Raw genomic sequence first — 17462 nt, 5'->3', positions numbered from 1 at the left:
AACTGTATATGTGCTCCACATGAACTCGCTGAACTTCAGCTTCCAGCGATTTCCCCAGTATTGATTTGGCCTCGTAGGGCTTACATCGAGCCCGTCCTCCTCGTACATCAACCTGGCTGCAGGCTTCCTGCACATACGCGCCAAATGACCGCTGACGCTGCAGTTTCTGAAGGTATATTGCTGATACCTGCAAGCTCTGGCTGGGTGTTTGCCTCCACACCTCCAGCATGAGCTGTCTCTGTAACTCTCCTAAAGCGCACCATTAACAGGTGTTGATGGCCCCATTACTGGCTGCATTATCCATTGCGATGGCATGAATCGCCCTTCATTTCCCTTTTGGGTTCGATTGCATGCTGGGGCATGTCCGATTGCCCTTGTCTGCCTAACGAACTGTGTGCCGCGTGAACAATGTTGACTCCCTGATCGTTTGCCGCATTTGAGCCAAGATTTTTGTCATACATCATCCCCTGAGATAAATGTCTGGGCTATCAGAGCCGCTGCTTCCAAGGTCAAGTCTTTGGTTTCAATCAGTTTCCTGAAAACCCCAGCGTGCCTGATGCCCTCAATAAAAAAGTCTCGCAGCATCTCCGCTCTGCATGCATCTGGGAACTTAGATAGGCTCGCCAGTCGCCGAAGATCTGCCATGAAGTCTGGAACGCTTTGCCCTTCTCGCCGCCGGTGCGTATAAAACCGGTGTCTCGCCATGTGCATGCTGCTCGCCGGTTTTAGGTGTTCCCCGATCAACTTATTGAGCTCTTTGAACGTCTTGTCCGCCGGCTTCTCTGGCGCTAGAAGGTCCTTCACCAGGGAGTACGTTCTGGATCCACAAACCGTCAGGAGATGAGCCCTGCGTTTGTTGGCCGAATCCTGTCCCAACCATTCCTTAGTGACAAAACTTTGCTGTAGTCTCTCAATAAAGTCGTCCCAATCATCACCAACACAGTACCTCTCTTCTGTGCTGCTAGTGGCCATGCTCGCGTGGTTTAAATCCCAGTTTCTCGTCGCCAATGATATGTCCTTACTATACAGTATAAATGCACATGAGGCCCATACTTGAGAGAAGGTCACTCTGTGACCAGTTAACTTTATTACCAAGACCTCAAGTGATGAAAGTGGGTGGAGCTTCCCCTTTTATACCTGAAAGTCCAAGTTAGGAGTGTCTCCCACAAGTTCATAGAAACATAGAAACATAGAAAATAGGTGCAGGAGTAGGCCATTCGGCCCTTCGAGCCTGCACTGCCATTCAATGAGTTCATGGCTGAACATGCAACTTCAGTACCCCATTCCTGCTTTCTCGCCATACCCCTTGATCCCCCTAGTAGTAAGGACTACATCTAACTCCTTCTTGAATATATTTAGTGAATTGGCCTCAGCAACTTCCTGTGGTAGAGAATTCCACAGGTTCACCACTCTCTGGGTGAAGAAGTTTCTTCTCATCTCGGTCCTAAATGGCTCACCCCTTATTCTTAGGCTGTGACCCCTGGTTCTGGACTTCCCCAACATTGGGAACATTCTTCCTGCATCTACCCTGTCTAAACCTGTCAGAATTTTAAACGTTTCTATGAGATCCCCTCTCATTCGTCTGAATTTTGCCCCTTGTGGTCAATGTTCTCAAGGTGTACAACTTAGGTCAGCTTATACATGGGTTACAATGATAGTTGAATACATGACAGAAGGCACCTCAAGTCGCTGGAGATGTATCACCAACGAGGTCTCCACAAGATCCTGCAAATCCCCTGGGAGGACAGACGCACCAACATCCCCAGTATTGAAGCACTGACCACATTCGATCAGTTTCGCTGGGCAGGCCACATAGTACGCATGCCAGATACGAGACTCCCTAAGCAAATGCTTTATGCGGAGCTCCTTCATGGTAAACGAGCCAAAGGAGGACAGCGGAAACATTATAACGACACCCTCAAAGTCACCCTGGTAAAGTGCGACATCACCACTGACACTTGGGAGACCCTGGCTGAAGACCGCCCGAGGTGGAGAAAGTACATCCGGGAGGGCCTTGGGCTCTTCGAATCTCAATGCAAAGAGCATGAAGAGGCCAAGTGCAGGCAGCGGAAGGAGCGCGCGGCAAACCAACCCCACCGACCCCTTCCCTCAACGAATGTCTGTCCCACCTGTAACAGGGTCTGTGGCTCTTGTATGGGACTGTTCAGCCATCAAAGAAATCACTTTGGGAGTGGAAGCAAGTCTTCCTCGATTCCGAAGGACTGCCTATGATGATGATGATGATTTGACTTTTAGCAAAGCCAGACTGTGGAATTTGCAGGACTTACCCTCTGCCTTGAGTGTGGGTCCAGCTTGTGCAGTGGTGATTGCTTTTCTCCAGGCAAAACCCATCAAAGCAGCGACCCTGTTTCCAAGTGTGTCAGTGGGTGCAGATTTGCCGGGCCTCCTCCTGTTCAAATTCTCTCTCTTTTGTTGTGTGCCACCTTCCTCTGCAAAGATGAAAATATAATTTTTTAGAGAGGGTGTCTTTCTGCTGGATGGGACACACAGATGGTCACATTTACAATTGCAATTCCAGTGAATAAATGAAAATATTACTTACACTGACTACTTGATCAAGGTCCAGCCATTTCTTTTTGCACTGGCCTCCGGACTTCATGGTAGTCACCATTGCACAGTAATCTTGTGAAATTTGGTTGCAGTGTTTCTTCATTTCTTTTGGTGACACTTTTATGTGACCTCTGCTGGTGTCCAGCTCGTGTCATCTGGCCTCAATTTCAGTAACTAATGCCTCCACTTCCTCTTGTGAGAAATTCTTGGTCCTTGCGCCACGTTGTATATTGCAGCTCCGATTTTTCCACTGAGAATTAAAGTTCTCACACAACACTCAAAGTTTTTACTCACAACTGGCTCTTTAAAAATGGCTGAATGCAGACCGGGAGCTGTACTGGGCATGTGCGCCCATGGCAGTCACGTAAAAAACGGCATTTTTTTTTTCGCGCACGCGCAGAAAGAGGGAAGCATCCATTTTTCGACGCAGACATTGGGCTCCAGCCCCCGAAGCTAAAGGACAGGCTGTGTGGCACCAATTTCAAAAATTGGAATGGGGAAACTTTCAAGATTTCTTTTGGAGTAGTCAGGGCCAAAGAAAACGTCATAACTCTTGAAAAATGCCAAAAAACGGCCTTGGGGAAAATTGAGCCCATTGTCTCTAAAAGTTTCCCATCACCAACATCAGACTAACTGGCCTGTAATTGCTGGGTATATCCCTTGCCCCTTTTTTAAACTGGGTGTAACATTTGCAAACCTCCAGTCTTCAGGCACCACCCCCCTATCGAAGGAGGATTTGAAATTGAAGAGCCTCTGCAATTTCCGCCTTTACTTCCCTCAGCAACCTAGGATGTATCCCATCTGGACGGATTAATTTTCTACTTTGAGTACTACCATCTTTTTAAGTATTTCCTCTTTATCTATTTTTATTCTATCAATATTGCTACTGCCTCCTCCTTTACTGCTACAATGGCAGCATCCTCTTCTCCAGTGAAGACAGATGCAAAGTACTCATTTAGTGCCTTAGCCATGCCCTCTGCCTCCCCAGGAAGATCTCATTTTTCATCTCTAATTGGTCCCACCCTTCCTTTGACTACCTTTTTTATATTTATATGTTTATAAAAGACTTTTGGGTTCCCTTTATGTTAGCTGCTAATCTAGTCTCATTCTCTCTCTTTGCCCCTCTAGTTCCCCTTTTTAGATCTCCTCTGTAGTTTCTGATTTCAGCACGGTTCTGTACTGTTTTGTGGGCTAGAAATTCTAAAAAGTTGAAAAAGTAGCGACAGGTGCTAATCTTTCTCTCCTCCAGCGATATTCAGTTTTAGCGCTCCAAGAGGGAAGTGGAGCACTAAATCAAGGGCTACCACTTCTCTTAGGGCGCTAAAGCCCGAGAGCGGGGCGGTAGTGGCAGAGCACTGAACAATTTCGAGTGCATTGGTAACAGCATCAGAGGCTCCTTCCCCTCGCTTAATGATGCTGCACAAGCTAGTTGTCGGCAGTTCTGTGTTGCAAGGCAACCTGCGCGACTGCCATTACAGCCCCAAACACTCTCACAAAGTGGAGGGCTTGGACATCGCGCAATGAAACATGGAAAACTTTACGCAGGCACCAGACTGGTGCAACTAATAAAGGTCAAGCTAGCTGAAAACCATTCCCTTTAATTACTGCTCCCCAAGCAGCTAGCCGAGTTCACAACGCCTCCTCTTGCTAGAGATGTTGGCGTGAGGCGATACAGCAAGGGGTGAGAGTGAATTTTACATCTGGGGCGATAACGGGGCGCTATGCATTTTATGACATCACGATCTGCGAAACTCTATAGGCCCAGGCATTAAACCGGCCCTGACGTTCATGGGCATCGCTGCATTCGCTAACCCCTTAGCATCCCGTTAGCACCCCCCCCCCCCCAGATGCCAACGGGAGGTGCTAAGCTACCGAATTTATCAGATATTTACCACCGGGGGTAGTCCATACTGCCCGTTCATTGGAGAAGGCCCAAAAACGCAAATTTGATCACTAAGATCCATTTACCAGCAGGCCTAAATACCGTCCTGAAAAGTAAGGTCTTAGCTGATCTTAAGCGGACGGTAGTAGTGTGCCATGTCAGCACGCCCTCCCACCCACCTGTACCCCCAACACCAGCTTTGTCTGCCCAATGTATGGAACCCTCATGACTGTTACATTAGCCAGTCAGCAACTCAACGCAGCTCAATGCTGCATCGAGAGGTTCACTAATGCTCTCTTCAGGAGGGCTGCATAATCCATTTCCTTCCCAATGGAACCAGAGAAGCAAAGCAATTCAATAGGCTGGCGAGCATCTTACAGGTGCAGAGTGTAATTGATGGAACTCATTGTTGGACATGCTGGAGAGTTGTATGTTGGACATCTTGGAGAGTTCAGGGTTAATAATCAAACTTCCTTGTATCGTGGAACAACAGGCTTTTCAATATAAACAGGGTGGCTTTGAAGCATGGTTTGTCTTCTGCTTTTAGTGTTGAATCTTAGACAGGAGAAGTGCTTGTGCAAAGAATAAAGAATAGTAATGACATCAGCCATGAGTGATTAAGAACATAAGAAGGTAAGAAATAGGAGCAGGAGTAGGCCATACGGCCCCTCGAGCCTGCTCCCCTCCAGACTCTGTCCCCTCCAGTGACCTTACCTAAACATCCTCTTCTTTCTCAGCACAAACTCAGCTCTGGCTCTCATATACTTCCATTCTGACGCTATCCAATTCAGCTGTGCATTTGATAAGGACATAAGAACTAGGAGCTGGAGTCGGCCATACAGCCCCTTGAGCCTGCTCTGCCATTCAGTAAGATCATGGCTGATATTCTACATCAACTCTACTTTCTCGCCCTATCTCCATATCCTTTGATTCCCATAATGTCCAAAAACCTATCGATCTCAGTTTTGAATATTCCAAAGATTCCAAAGAATATTCACAAGAAGAAAATTCCAAAGATTCACAACCCCCTGATTGAAGAAATTTCTCCTCATCTCAGTCTGAAATGACCGACCCCTTATTCAGAGACAATGGGCTAGAACCTCCACTTTTTTTGCATGCTTAACACCCACTTAACACCCATTTTACCGCTGAAATGACGTATAACGCCCATATATCGCCCATTTTGGCACAAAATGGAAACTGACGGGCATTTGTGCTTCCACAAAGAGGTTATCACTGAGGTATGCCAGCTGATAAGGGCAGATCTGCAGCCTGCCAGCACCATCAGTACTGCACTGTCTGTCGAGGTCAAAGTCACCGCGGCACTGTCGTTCTATGCCTCGGGTTCTTTTCAGGCCACAGCTGGAGACATTTGCAGACTTTCTCAGCATGCCGCACATCGCTGCATTAGACAGGTCACTGAAGCCCTGTACATACGCAGGAGAGACTTGATCAGCTTCCCTATGACCAGGGAGGCACAGAGTGAGAGGGTTTTAAGATTCTCCAGAAATGCAAACTTCCCCAAGGTGCATGGAGCAATAGACTGTACACACATCGTGATGAGGGCACCTTTTCAGGATGCAGAGGTTTTCAGGAACCGCAAGCGATTCCACTCCCTGAATGTCCAACTCGTTGTCGACCACCAGTAAATTATACGGGCAGTGAATGCTCAATTTCCAGGCAGCATCCATGATGCTCACATCCTGCGTAAGAGCACTGTATCTGACTTGTTTAACAATCAGCCACAAGGTCAATGCTGGATGCTTGGTGACAAAGGATATGGCCTCGCCACCTGGCTGATGACCCCCCTGCGTGACACCCACACCAAAGCCGAGAGGTGATACAACGAGAGCCACAGAGCAACTCGCAATATCATGGAGGAAAATCATTGGAGTGCTGAAGAGGTGCTTTAGATGCCTGGATCACTCAGGAGGCAAGCTCCAATACCACCCTGAGCAGGTAGCTCAATTCGTGGTGGTGTGTTCCATGCTGTACAACTTGGCTATCAGGAGGGAACAAGAATTGCATAATGAGTCTCACAGTCCACCTCACCAGAGAGAGGAAGAGGATGACGAGGAGGTGGACGTGGACATCAGCCCAGATAATCAGGCTGATGCTGAAGCCATGCCCTGCCCCCCTGTAGGCCGCATGAAATGGCCCGTGGTGGCATGATAGCTGCAAGAGCCTTACGTCAGGAGCTCTTCAATGATTGCTTTGCCTGAAAGAACATTGGTGTTATTTACAAGGCTGACACACTGCTGGGTGTGCAGGTTACACATTAGTGGTGGGCATCACCTTGGTGACAGTTAAAGTTTAAGTTAATTGAAGTTAAGTGTAATTATACCCTTTGATGTTAAGGAATCACAAGCGTATAACAGTGCAGCTATCTGAGCCAATGCGCTACAAGGTTTTGTTAAGTAAAAAACATTTAAACCGAACATCAGTCTGAAATCATCAGTATTTCTGTACAAACCAACTCTCCCTCCCCCCCGCTTCTCCTCCCCAACTCTACCCCTCCCCTTCCCCTCCTGACTCCAAGCTGCCTGGCCAAGGAACTCCTCAGGGGATGCTTCATTGGGAGGGATAGGGCGGCGGGGGGGGGGGAGGTGGGGGGGGGGATGACGGCCGAAACACTGCTTGGACGGATACGGGAGAGGACGGTCCCGAGGTGGGAATGTGCTTCAAGCCAGGAGCAAGATGTTGCTGCTGGCTCTCATGTGTGGTTGGCAATGGGAGTGCGGCACCTTGGGGTGCAGTGCCGTGCCTCGGGACCACTGGGAGCCCTCTGCCACCAGTGTTCCTGGCTACCAGCTCTAGGGCCTCCTCCATCCCTTCCATGTTATATCTCGGTTCCAACTATGTTCTTGGTGCTTAGTAGGCTTTTTGCTGTGGTGAATCTCCATTGTTCCTCCCACAACAGCCAAACAAGCACACACCACAGCCACACACGCTTTCAGTGCCTCTGAGCTCCCTCTCTCTCTGTCTCCTCTTCTGCGCATGTCATGATGACCCTTGACCCCCTGAATCACGGGAATCGAGCGTTGACATGCCGTTGCTAAGGACGGCGACACCTTACGGCAGAAGGTCAAAAAAATTGATCGCTAACGCACATTTCATATCGCTCACGGTAACGTTCCTTTTCAAAAATGGAGACTAGGTGCTTTGAGAATGGGCGAGAAGCCGGCGATCTGAAAACCCTTTTTTACCACCCACCCTAGAAATATCACCCATTTTTGGGCGATAAGCACAAAAGTGGAGGTTCTAGCCCTATGACCCCTCATTCTAGACTCTCCAGCCAGGGGAAACAGCCTCTCAGCCTCCACCCCGTCAAGCTCTCTAAGAATTTTATTGATTTCAAAGAGATCATCTCTCATTCTTCTAATCTCCAGGGATTGTAGGCCCATTCTACTTAATCCCTCCTCATAGGATAGTCCTCTCATCCCAGGAATCAATCTTGTGAACCTTTGTTGCACCCTCCCTAAGGCAAGTATATCCTTCCTTCGGTAAAGTGACCAAAATATACACACTACCCCAGGTGTGGTCTCACGAAAGCCCTATAATTGCAGTGACTTAAGATTAAGATGTAAGTTTGATGGCTAAGATATTAAACATAGGCAGAGGGATTTATTAACTATTGTATAGAAAGATAATAGTTAATAAGGCCTGCGCTTCAAAGGATTTGAAAACAGTTAAGTCAGGAAGACTTGCTTGAGAGAAGTATCTTTGAGGTAAACAACCATAACTGTTTACATGAATAGACTGTTTTCAAACAGATTCAGGAACAAATACTTCATGAGTTCTTATCTGTGACATGCCCCTTTGGTGTAAGTAAAATATGGTGTATAAAGGAGTTGTTCAAAGGGCTTGATAGAACAAAAAACAGAAAGCATGTCTCTGCATACAGTTAGGCTGTCATTTATACTGGATATCAATATAGTCCATTCCATATACTCCACCAGGACACTGGGGAGAACTCCCCTGCTCTTCTTCGAAATACAGCTTGATCAAGTGTCACAAGTGTCGTGTTTACTCGAAGCATGTTGTCGTGAACCAAAGAAGTAAGGAGGTTGACTAACTGTTGATCTTTTAACACTCATGTGACATTCAAAACACCCTGTGAACTCCTACATTACAACAGTGACTACACTGCAAAATTTCTTAATTGGCTGTAACGTGCTTTGAAATGTCTGGTGGTCGTGAAAGGCACAATATAATTCCAAGTCCTTCTTTACCCCACATTTGATGAACAGAAAGTATGCTATGCTAATCATGTGGTCCTACACGTCAATGCCAGATACCCAGGGAATCCGCCATGAATCTTTCATTGTGTAACAATCCACCATTCCAGCTCCCAAGACTCAAGGCCATCTGTAGAATGGCTAATTGGTGACCAGGACTATTCCTTCTACTCAAGGCTGATGACTGCATTAAGGCTTCCACAGACAGTTGGGAAGAACAGTTATGATGAGGCCCATACAACCATAACAAGTATCACAGAGCAGACTACTGGCATTCTGAAGACTCATCGAGGGCCCTCGTTAAATCTTCTGGAGTATAGCCCAGCCATAATTTCCAGGATCATCATAGCATGTTGAGTGCTTAATAACATAGGAACAAGGAACATAGAAACAGGAGTAGGCCATTCAGCCCATCGAGCCACCATTCAATTAGATCACGGCTGTCCTGTATCTTAACTTCATGTACTCACCACCTTGGTATGAAGAGACATTGCTATGAAGAAAGGGTTGCTGCTTCTGGAGCCTGAAGGTGTTGATGACATAAGAACATAAGAAGATAAGAACATAAGAAAGAGGAGCAGGAGTAGGCCATTTGACCCCTCGAGCCTGCTCCGCCATTTAATAAGATCATGGCTGATCTGATCATGGACTCAGCTCCACTTCCCTGCCCGCTCCCCATAACACTTTATTCCCTTATCGCTCAAAAACCTGTCTATCTCCGCCGTAAATATATTCAGTAACCCAGCCTCCACAGCTCTCTGGGGCAGAGAATTCCACAGATTTACAACCCTCTGAGGGAAGAAATTCCTCCTTATCTCAGTTTTAAACGGGCGGCCCCTTATTCTGAGACTATGTCCCCTAGTTTTAGTTTCCCCTATGAATGGAAATATCCTCTCTGCATCCACCTTGTCGAGCCCCCTCATTATCTTATATGTTTCGATAAGATCGACTCTCATCGTTCTGAACTCCGATGACGAGGGGGAGGAAACACCGGCAGCAGAATGAGAAGTGTGCACAGGAAGGAGAGGAAGTGGAATAGCAGCTGCCAGAGCACAGCCAAAACAATTAATAGACCAGTGCTTTCAATTAATAAAAATTGACTCACTAAATGAAGTCTTTTGTATCTGGCTGTTCCCCCACTCCACACATTCTCACAAAATTCTTTACTGGCCAAGACTTCTGCCAAATTCTTTCATAAGACAGAAGTCTCCATTTGAAAGCATATTAAATGACTCACAACTCTATGTGATCAAGCTGTATTTACTATAAGTAACAATATTCACCAGGAAGTGAATCAATTTCAAAAATCCATTTTTTCAATCTACAACTACTTCTTAACACCATGGGAGCCAAATTTGATAGCCCCCGAAAACGGGTGCGGGGATTGCGATGCGCAATTAACCCATGTCCATTGCTTCTAATGCATGCAGCACAGCAACATTTTGCTGCCTGCTGATTAAGAAGATTGCAGCATGCAGCCAGTGTTAACTGTGCTGTTGGTTGACTGCGTGCATCAGCAGGGGGCCCAAAATCGTTCCTTGCTAGCATTACCTAAAGCTAATCTGCACTGCTTAAAGTTAGCCTGCACCTCTTAAAGGAGAGTTGCATTGTGGCTGGAGAAGGTGTCGGGAGTTGTGATTGAAGAGATTCTGACCTGGGAAAGAGTGATGAATATCACAACAGGGGAGAGAAGTGGCTCCAATGTTTTCCAGCGCTGCATTGGAGGCCTTGGTGGAGGAGATGGAAAGGAGGAGAGATGTGCTGTATCCACAGGGAACCAGGAGGCATTCCAGACACATGCTCGGATGGCATTGGGAGCAGATAGTCATGGTGGTCAATGCCAGGAGACAAGCCCCAAGGACCTGGATGCAGTATCATGTTTAATGATCTCACACGCGTGGTCAAATTCAGTAAATGCATCTTCAAATGCCAAATCCTAACAACTGCACCATTAGCCTCAGCCACTGCTCAATGCAACATGTTCTATCACTCATAACAATATCTATCAATCAGAACTTATACCTAACATTCATAGCTCTCCTCACCCTCACATACTTAGCACTGTTTCAAGCCTCGCACCCCAATTTTACAACCTACACACACTGCCAGCTATTCAACCAAGACAGCCTTATTACCCAAACACTTTCCACGTCAATCACTGACACACTTGCCGCTCAGTTGCAGGTCAAGGTGGCAATTAACCACAGGCAGCAGGAGGTAACTGTCCAGGGACAGGCGCACCTGCATGTCTTTACCCCCATGGAGGAAACAGTTCTTGCCATCATTGAAGGAGCTATTGCTGAGGCCGTGGCAAGTGGCGGGGCTGAGACCATGGAAGAGGATGGTATCCTCATACCTAACCCTTCTTCTCACATCCCACTTTCCCCTCATCCCACAATATCTGATTTACAAGTACAGATGGTGTAAGCATGCACCTCTTACTGACTCCTCTCCCCTGATCACAACCTTACCCTTGTGCCTTTCTCCTTTCAGATACCCTGACCAGGCAATGACAGAAGAGCAACAGGTGGACGAGCAACAAGACAGTGATGATGAAGAAACACCGTGACTCAATTTAGAGGATAGCACAGAGGCTGGATCTGCACTGGGCACAAGTGACCTGCAGTCAGGGCAGAGGGCAAGGGTAGCACAGGTGCGAGCTTATTGGCGACCATGCCGAGACAGTGCAGTCTAAAGCGGGCCTGCTAGGCTTGAGGTCATCCTCCAAAGCCACCTGTAGTCGGCCCCACTGAAAGTCAGTAGCCTTCCACCAGCCATACTGCAGCCACAGGGTAGCACTGCATAGGAGCACTAGGACAGGCAATGTCACACAGAAGACAGGCACTAAGGGACTGCACAAAAGTAATTAGTTTACATTTGTATGCAATATGGCATGATTTAATTTATAAATATGGTTTGGAATGTTTATTGTGTGGTGGCTTTGATTTTGACATTGTGGCCAAGCGGACACTGTGAGGGTCAGTGACAGAGGGAAGGCAAGGTGTGGGACTGTTGGTGAATGGGGAGTTGGGGTTGCGTTTACTGCTATCGCAGTCAGATGAGTTGTTCATGGACAGCCCGGCCAGAAAGGTACTGTCCAGGTTGCCTCCTCCCTTCCTCCTTCACCTCCTCCTCCTACTCCTCATCCTACTCCTCATCCTCCTCCTGCTCCTTATCCTCCTCCTGCTCCTCATCCTCCTCCTGCTCCTCAGCCGCTCGCCATATAGCTGGTGGCAAAGGCTGTCCCCTCACGATGGCGAGGTTGTGCAGCATGCAGCAGATCACCACAAATCTTGACACCCGCTCTGCCGCGTACTGCAGGGCTCCTCCAGAGCGAGCCAGGCAGCGGAAATGTTGTTTCAGCGTGCCAATGGTCTGCTCTATGATGTTTTGTGTGGCAGCACGACTCTCATCGTAGGCATGCTGCCCACGTGTGCATGGGTTATGCACTGGAGTCATGAACCAGGTCGTCAATGGATAGCTCTTGTCACCCAGTAGCCGCCCTTCGGTTTGCTGGGGTGGCTCAGATGTCGATGGCACAGTGGACTGCTGCAGAGTGAAGGCATCATGGCTGCTGCCAAGATACCGGACGTTGACCTGCATGATTCACTGCCTATGGTTGCACACCAGCTGGAGATAGAGGAGTGGTATATTTCGGAGTTGACATGCAGCACCGCTGCAACATGACATGCACACAGTAGTCAGTCTGCACAGAGGTTGCAGTTGTGGCTGCAGCAGGTGACAGATTTCAGTGAGGACATCCTTACTAAAGCACAGATGTCTCATACCATGTTGCTCACTGAGGTTTAGGTAGGATAATTGCTCCCTGAACATCCTGGGCAAATATGGCCTCCTGCTGAGAGCCCTTCTCCCCCTCCTCCTCCTCCCTCTTCTAGCAGCTTGTCCTGCTCTGTGTTGCCCCTGCTCATTCTCCCGGTCATGCTGTATTCCAAGGGGAATGCCTACTACTACACCCATGACCTGAACCTTCCCAGCCAGCTTTGATTGACAGCGGGTCGGGATCTTTCTCCAAACCCACCTACGTGTCAGATTTGCATTGGGATAGAAGACCCGACAGCAAGCTGTGGGACAGGGAATTAACATCATTAAATGGTACTTAAATGCTTGTTAAGAGGCTTAAAAGCAGGCACTTACAATTTTACCAATCTTTTGATGGCTTTGCCATCCCTTGGGGAACACACTAGGTAAGTGGAATCGGTTTCTCCATGACTCCATTAATTTCAATAAGTGACAGCTGCAAAAGTGGTATAAAAGGTACTATGTCACAGCTGTTCACTTTCCAATGTCAGAAGCTGCAGGCTTGAGTATCAGAAAGAATATTTTGAGCCTCATACAGGTTGGAATTGTTTGTTGTGAACTCTGTTCACTGTAAGCTTTTATGAAACTTTCCGACCAGTGCCAGATTGGTTCTGCCAACTCAACTGGATCTGGCAGAAGAACAATCAAGATGAGCACGATTTATGCCCTCTCATCTTGGTCCTTGGAGGAACAGGTGCAGGAGCCGCAGAACCAGCCACACCAGCAGCAGGAGCAACAACAACAGGAGCACCAACCTTCCCCTGAGCCACCTCATGCTGCAGGGTGGAGGGCATTATCGCAGGGATGTGACGCACCTCCTGCACTTTTTCCTGCAGCTCCAGGATCACCCTTTCCTTGGATGGCCCCCGAGGCTCAGTGTCTGCATGCAGTCGAGCAGAGCTAGGAGACTCCTGCACCCTCCGACGAGGAGTTTCCACTGTTGACCCTGTCTCCACCATCTGTTGTGGCTCACTTGTGATCTGCGAGACACCAGGTGACAATGTTGCGACGGACCCACTGAAGTGTGCATATCTGTGCTGGTGCTGGGTTGTGCTGTCTGAGGTGACGTTGCAGCCTCAGAGGCAGAAGACATCAGTTACATAAATTATACGTCAAGTGCAAGCATGTACCATCCTACATACCATAGAAACATAGAAACATAGAAAATAGGTGCAGGAGCAGGCCATTCATGACCATTAATTTCTCTGTTCACATCACACCCCATGTGAATGATTGATGAAATGTATGCAACTGCATGAATAATAATTCTGGCATCAGCTTCTTCTATTGAGCCCCTCTCTCCATCCCCCACCTCCGGAACATCCACCACACCAGCTATGTCCATTGCTGCCTCCTCCGTATTGGTCAGATGAAACATCGATGGAGGGCCTCCTCCCGAACTCTCCCTCTTATTGTGCACAATCTTTTCCGACAAGGAGAGAAAGAAGAGAAGGTTGAATGAGACTGATGGTGTTACACTCATAATAAATGGTCAGACTGAGTACTGTGTGTAATGAGCAAGTGTGACCTTAGCTCCTTTATTGTAGTTCCAGAGTGCGGGTACCTCATAGGTGGCCTGCCTATATACTGTGCTCCCAAGGGATGCTGGGATCCCTTGGGACACCAACAGGTAGGCCCTCTGATGTACAGGTGTGATGCAGGTTACAAGGGGTTAAATACATAACATCACACCCCCATGAAGTCAACAGTACATTTATTTACAAGGTGAGACAATCTGGGGCTTTGTGCTCCCTTGTTGATCGTCTCAGTACAAGTACTGGTGTGGTTGGGTTGGTCGGTTCTTCATTGGGCTGTTGGGCAGCCGGCCTTGCCGGGCTGCTGGGGATAATGAGTTCGGTTTCGTGGTCAACTGTGATGTCAGTTGCCACTTGTGTGTGTGTTGGAAGCTCAAAATTGGTGGTGTCCTCTTCAGGATGTTCGTAGCTGTTGGTGAACCACAGTTTAATTTGGTCCAAGTCTTTTCTGTGGGTTTGCCCGTTGGTCAGTTTGACCTGAAATACCCTACTCCCCTCTTTGGCTGCGACCATGCCAGCGAGCCATTATGTCCATGTCCATAATTGAGCACAAACACAGGATCATTGATCTCAATATCGCGTGACAAGTTTGCACGGTCATGGTACACACTTTGTTGATGCCACTTGTCCTTCACGTGATCATGTAGATCAAGGTGGACCAGAGAGAGCCTTGTTTTAAGCGCCCTTTTCATGAGCAGCTCAGCTGGGGGAATCCTGGCGAGTGAGTGGGGTCTGGTGCGGTAGCTGAGCAGTACTCGGGACAATCGAGTCTGCAGGGAGCCTCCGAAACGCGTTTCAAGCTTTGCTTGATGGTCTGAACTGTCCGTTCTGCCTGGCCGTTGGATGCGGGCTTGAACGGCGCAGATGTGACATGTTTGATCCCGTTGCAAGTCATGAATTCTTTGAATTCGGCACTGGTGAAGTACGGCCCATTGTCGCTGACTAGGACATCAGGCAGGCCGTGCATGGCAAACATAGCTCATCGACATTCAATGGTGGCCGTGGACGTGCTTACAGACATTATTGAACATTCAATTCACTTTGAGTAAGTGTCCACGACAACCAAAACCATTTTGCCTTGGAATGGGCCCGCATAGTCTACATGGATCCTCGACCACGGTTTGGATGGCTAGGACCACAAACTTAGCGGTGCCTCTCTGGGTGCATTGCTCAACTGAGAGCAAGTGTTGCACTGGCGCACACATGATTCTAAATCTGAGTCAATGCCAGGCCACCACACGTGGGATCTGGCTATAGCTTTCATCATCACGATGCCTGGGTGGGTGCTGTGCAGTTCGCAAATGCATGTGTCTCTGCCTTTCTTGGGCAAGACTATGCAATTTCCCCACAAAAGACAGTCCGTCTGCAGGGACAGCTCATCTTTGCGTCTGTGGAATGGCTTAATCGCTTCCTGCATCTCCATTGGAACACTGGACCAGCTCCCATGGAGGACACAGTTTTTTTTACCAGGGACAGTACAGGATCCTGGCTGGTCCAGGTCCTGATCTGGCAGGCCGTAACGGGGGATTTCTCACTCTCAAATGCCTCCATGACCATGAGCAAGTCCGCTGGCTGTGCCATTTCCACCCCGGTGGTAGGCAATGGTAGCTGACTGAGGGTATCTGCACAGTTCTCTATGCCCAGTCTGTGGCAGATTACATAGTTGTATGACGACAGCGTGAGCGCCCATGTTTGGATGCAGGCAGAGGCATTGGTATTAATCCCTTTGCTCTCTGAAAATAGCAATATGAGCGGCTTGTGATCAGTTTCAAGCTCGAACTTGAGGCCAAATAAGTTCTGGTGCATTTTTTCTACCCCATAATTGTATGCCAGAGCCTCTTTTTCAACCATGTTGTAGGCACTTTCAGCCTTGGACAAACTCCGGGATGCATACGCAACTGGTTGCAAAATTCCCGAATCATTAGCCTGTTGTAACACACACCCGATCCTGTATGACGACGCATCACAAGCTAACACCAATCGTTTACATGGGTTATACAGGACAAGCAGTTTGTTAGAACACAATAAATTTCTGACTTCTTAAAGGCAGCCTCTTGTGAATTACCCCATACCCAGTCGTCTCCCTTGCGCAGTAGCACGTGTAGGGGTTCTAGCGGGGTGCTTAACCCAGGTAGGAAATTACCGAAGTAGTTAAGGAGTCCCAGGAACAACCAGACTGGCCCGGTCATTGAATTCCACCGGCGCGATGATGCCTTCACGTTGCAGCCTGTCCAGCTCGATTTCCACTTTTTCACACATCATGTACAGTACCGCCCGAGCCTTGTGGTGGATGGGTCGCGTACCGGGAACCAACTGGATCTGCACTTTCGGCCCCGAGAAGCTTCCAATGCCTGGCTCAAATAACGAAGGGAAGTTGCTTAGAACCTGGGTACATGTGGTGTTGTCGACGGACGAGAGCGCTCGGATGTCTTCCCAGTCCCAGCGGATTTTCCCCAGCCAGCTCTGCCAAACAACGTGGGGTCATCCCCTGGCACAATCCACAGTGAGAGTTTGTGTACTGCTCCATCATAGGAGACCTTGACTTCAGTACTGCCAATTACAGGGATTAGTTCCTTTGTGTAAGTCCTTAGTTTGGTGTGAATGGGGCTGAGCTTGGACCTGTGTGCCTTCTTTCCCCACATCCTGTCGAAGGCCGTTTTACTCATTATAGACTGACTTGCCCCCGTGTCCAGCTCCATAGATACTGGAATACTGTTCAGTTCTACTTTCAACATTATAGGTGGGTATTTCGTTGTGAACATGTGTATCCCGTACACCTCTGCCTCCTTTGTACGAGTTTCCCATTCCGTCTGGTCCACTGTGGATTGATCTTCCTCTGCACCGTAGTGGTTTGCAGGCCTGCACATTCGTTGGAGGTGTCCCATTGTTCTGCAGCCATTGCACGCATAGTGCTTAAAGCGGCATTAATAGGGCCGATGATCACCCCCGCAGCGCCAACAGGGTGTTAACTGCCTCGCATTAACAGATGATGGCGGACTCTGGGTCAATTGAGGTCAGGCCACAGCAGCCAGCGTGTACGTTCTGCCCTGTACATTTCTGCTAAAAACCGACGTTTCTTTATGCACAATACTGGCCGAAACTTCTTTGCTCTGTGAAATCTGCTTGGTGTTGTCGCTGGTGGACATAAATGCCTGGGCTATCGTTATGGCTTTACTCAGATTCGGAGTTTCTACAGTCAATAGTTTGCGAAGGATTGTCTCATGTCCGATGCCCAGTACAAAAAAGTCTCTGAGGATTTGTTCGAGGAATCCCTCAAACTCACAATGTCCTGCAAGACGCCTTAGTTCGGCGACGTAGCTCGCCACTTCCTGGCCCTCCGATCGTTGACACGTGTAGAACCGATATCTCACCATCAAAACGCTTTCCTTAGGATTTTGGTGCTCCCGGACCAGCATA

Source organism: Pristiophorus japonicus, chromosome 12 (assembly GCF_044704955.1).
Source record: "Pristiophorus japonicus isolate sPriJap1 chromosome 12, sPriJap1.hap1, whole genome shotgun sequence".
Classification (NCBI taxonomy): domain Eukaryota; kingdom Metazoa; phylum Chordata; class Chondrichthyes; family Pristiophoridae; genus Pristiophorus; species Pristiophorus japonicus.
Note: the sequence above shows the minus strand (reverse complement) of the source record.